A 4,691-nucleotide genomic window follows, 5' to 3' on the forward strand; every position below is an offset into this window, starting at 1 on the left:
GTATTACCAAAACATTGCTAAGTTAAATCCAGTGATGTATATGTCTTCATACGGATGTGTATATTTATTACATATTTCACATATATTCTTTATATAGAGAAAGAATAACTGATCACAACCCAATCATTTACTATCTTAATGAATTAAAACAGATTGAAAATCCCAATAGATACAGAAAATAATTTAATAAAATCTATCATACATTCATAATAAAAACTCCCAGTAAACTAGGAAGAGACCAGAACTACTTGAATCTGATAAAAATGTATCTATCAGAAATAAATAGCAAAGATCATTGTTATGGTGAGTCACATAAATGAAATCTCTTCAAAATTACAACTAACATGAGATGTTCTATATCACTATTTTTATTCCATGTTATCTAGAGACCTACTTAGTGTGGATTTTTTTCTTCTAAAAAGATATGCATAAGGATTCGGGAAGGAAGAAAGAAAAATACACATTCTTGGTTCCATGTTTATCTACATAAAAAGCCTCTAAGTCTCAAAGATTTGTTGTTAAAAATATAAATATAGCAGAATACAGGTCAATATTTTTAACCAGTTGAATTTCTATATATCAGGAACAAACAGAAAACATGCTTCTTTAAAAGTTAATATCACACCATTATTCTACAATATACATATGTTTCAAAGCAATGTGTTGTACCCAACAAGTGGATATAATTGTTGTCTAATAAATAAATACATAAAAACTCACAATAACAATTATACCACCACCAACAATAGACATGTATTCACATATATATGTGGGGTTATATACATACATTTATATGTACATGCGTTATCTCTATTTATGGAACATACAAGTGTATAATACATTTATTTTATATATAATATACAATGATCTAAAAAGGTCACCCAAGAGTCATATGGATAAAACATCAGTGCACTGCATTAAAGAAGACCTAAATAAATACAAAGTGTGTCATTGTGATAGGAAACCTCAAAAATCTTAAAGTATTAACTGCTCAATTGATTTCTAGTATCAGTGAAGCCTTATATTCAGCCTCTTTAGGAGTCAGAAATGAAAAATCAAGACCACAAAGTGATACCATTTTATGTATTTTTGATTAACAATAAAAACTCCAGTGATGCTGAAGTTGAGAAGGTAAAATATATGATGTGCCATTTTTAAAGGCAATGTTCTGTTCCCTGGATGCAATAGATCTCCTGGAAATGGAGGACTGCCTTACACATGGACACTCAGAGACGTGGGAAAAAACATTCACAGAGTATGATTTAAAATAGCAAAGAAGACCTTGAGAGAATGGCAAAATCCATCCACAGAAGAATGGAAAATGTTTTACGATAAATGTTTGCAGTGGAATAGGACCCAGCCATGAAAATGAGTAAGCAACAGCATCACAGGACAAGTTGGACAAATCTTAGAAACAGAAAATGGTGTAGGAAGATCCAAGATGGCAACTAGGACACAGAAGCAGACAGTGTGAACTCCATGACTCCAAAACTTTCCTGAGATGCTGGAGCCACGCTTGGCAGAAATGAAGCAGCAAGGAGAATCAAAACTTCAACACCCTGGATCCCTAGCCTGTGGAAAGCTTCTCCATGCCACGTTACATTGAGAAAACAGGAGTGCTCCCACACCACCAAAGCCAGCTCCAAACATGCTTGGGAGACATTCGACAGAACAAAATGTGAGCACCAAGCATCATACGGTATTCCCCTAGCCACCCCCAGGATAAACCAGCATGGCCCCTGGACAGACTGACCCCCCGCCCCACAAAAAAAAAAAAACCTAAACAATAAACAAGGAACTGAAAACTAACACACAGCAGAGGGCAGGGGTGCTGCAAGTGCACTGGAGAAGTGGGGGGGCGCGGTTAAGAGCTGATCTCCATGTGAACTTTCAGCAAACCAAGGCTGGAAAAGCAGAAGGGCCAATAGCAGGCAAGTGATAAGTTGCTACCTGAAATAGGTAGCAGTCCACAAAGCTCATCTCCTGAGCCAGTGAGCAGCATCCAAAGTCAAACAACACTGCAAAATTGAAAAGTAATCAGCAAATCATCTCAACATGCTGACAGCAGGGGGCTGGCTGACAGAGCACTGACCTTGCCCCAGAGAAAGGGGGTGAGGCAAAGAAATGAGACCCAGTAATCAAGCACAGTGAAAACCCAACTTCAAAGCAGGACAGCTGGTGGATTACAGAGCTGATTCCAGAACCTGAGGATAACATACAAACTTAAACTGCCACACCCCACTGAGGGAGGAGCTGATCAAACAGCTGCCTCTGAAAGACAGTAGAAAAAAAAAAAAAACACTACCCAACCACCTGGTGAGACTACGACAGAGCTTCTGCTTAAATACCAACACCAGAATTAGATGCTGGAGGAGTAACACCAGAACTTAAAATAAAACTGAAATTCTATTGTTCTTGAACCTGGAATTTTTATTTGTTTGTTCTGTTTCTTGTTTGTTTGTTCATCTCTCCATGTTGATTTCTTTTTTTTTCTTTTTTTTTTAGTTTTACTATTGTGAATTAGCAAATACTAAATTACACCCAGACCAGGGACAGAAATAACACACACACACTTAGCTACAAACCCAATATAGCCATAAAACAAAATTAAACCAAGAGAAAGAAAACAGGTGACTGAAACCACCAACTAGCCTATCAAGAACATAGGTTCACAGTACAAAGTGGAGTGATGGGAAGACAAAACAGGGATGGAAACCATTCTCCCCCAAAAAATAATTTAATACAGGATTCAGAGGGAAATGAAGAAAACTGATACCAAGTTCAAGACTCCAACAAAACAAAGATAAATGATGCTAAGAAACCCAATGATACCTACAAGAACATTCTCAAAGAAGAAATCCCACAAGTAATCACTGAGAATTTCATGGAGCTATTACTAGACATGGTTAATCAAAACATACAAGAGACACTCAAGAAATTTCAAGACATCAAAAATAAAAAATATGAGAAGACACAGAAACAAATAAATTAACTCATAGGAGTCCTAAATAAACACCAAAGTGAAACAGAAAACACTATAAATAGAGAAATACATGAATTAAAAATGAAAATAGACAATATTAAAGAAGAAGTGACCCGTGATATGGAAAACCTCAGAAAAAAAGAATGAAACAGAGATACAAAACACAAAGGAAGGCTACTCCAGCAGACTAGAACAAGCGGAAGACAGAATCTCAGAACTTGAAGATAAAATGGAAATTAAAGGAAAAATTTAAGAGCTAGTAGTCAAGCAACTCAAGACCTGTGAAAGGAATATGCAAGAACTCACCAACTCCATCAAAAGACCAAACCTGAGAATCATGGGCATTGAGGAAGGAGAAGAGATGCAAGCAAATGGGATTCATAATATATTCAACAAAATAATAACAGAAAATTTCCCAAACCTATAGAAAGCTATGCCCATTCAGGTACAGGAAGCCTCCAAGACACCAAACAGACTTGACCAAAATAGAACTACCCCACAATATATTATTATTAAAGCAACAAGCACAGAGAACAGAGAAAGAATATTGAGGGGGCTGTAAGAAAAAACAAATAATATACAAAGGTAAACCCATCAAAATCACAGCAGTTTTCTCAATGGAAAACTTAAAAGCAAGAAGAGCATGGAATGAAGTATTCTGGGCACTGAATGAAAACAACTTCAACTCTAGGATACTCTACCCAGCAAAACTATCATTCAAAATAGATGGAGCAATAAAAGTCTTCCATGATAAGCAGAAACTAAAACAACATATGACCACCAAGCCACCACTATAAAAGATTCTTCAAGGGATTCTGCACACAGAAAATGAAAGCAAACAAAGCCATGAGAGTGCAGGCAACACCAAACCACAGGAGAAGAAAAGACAAGGAATCAGAGAGTAATATTAATTCAGCTGCACACAATCAAACCCTTAAACAACAAAAACAACTAAATGGCAGGAATCACCACATACCTATCAATATTAACACTGAATGTTAACAGACTTAACTCCCCCATCAAAAGATACTATCTGGCAAGCTGGATTAAAAAGAAAGATACAACAATCTGTTGTTTATAGGAGACCCATCTCATTGACAGAAACAAGCACTAGCTTAGGGTGAAAGGCTAGAAGAAGATTTACCAAGCCAATAGTCCCTGAAAACAGGGAAGAGTAGCAATACTTATCTCAGACAAAGTAGATTTCAAACTTACATTGATCAAATGAGATAAAGAAGGACATTCCATACTAATAAAAGAGGAAACACAGCAAAAGGAAATAACAATTATCAACCTATATGCACCCAATGCCAGTGCACCCAACTTCATCAAACATACTCTGAAGGACCTAAAAACATATATTAACTCCAACACAGTGGTAGTGGGAGACATTAATACCTCCCTATCACCAACAGATAGTTCATCCAAACAAAAAATCAATAAAGAAATTCTGGAACTAAATCACACCATAGATCAAATGGACCTAGGTGATGTCTACAGAATATTTCACCCAACTTCTGCACAATATACATTCTTCTCAGCAGCCCATGGAATTTTCTCCAAAATTGATCATATCTTAGGGCACAAAGCAAGCATCAGCAAATATAAGAAAATAGAAATAATCCCATGTATTCTAACTGATCACAATGCATTACAACTAGAACTCAACAACAAAAACAACAGTAGAAATATGCAAACAATCGGAAGC

This window comes from Castor canadensis, chromosome 7 (genome assembly GCF_047511655.1).
Source record: "Castor canadensis chromosome 7, mCasCan1.hap1v2, whole genome shotgun sequence".
NCBI classification, from domain to species: domain Eukaryota; kingdom Metazoa; phylum Chordata; class Mammalia; order Rodentia; family Castoridae; genus Castor; species Castor canadensis.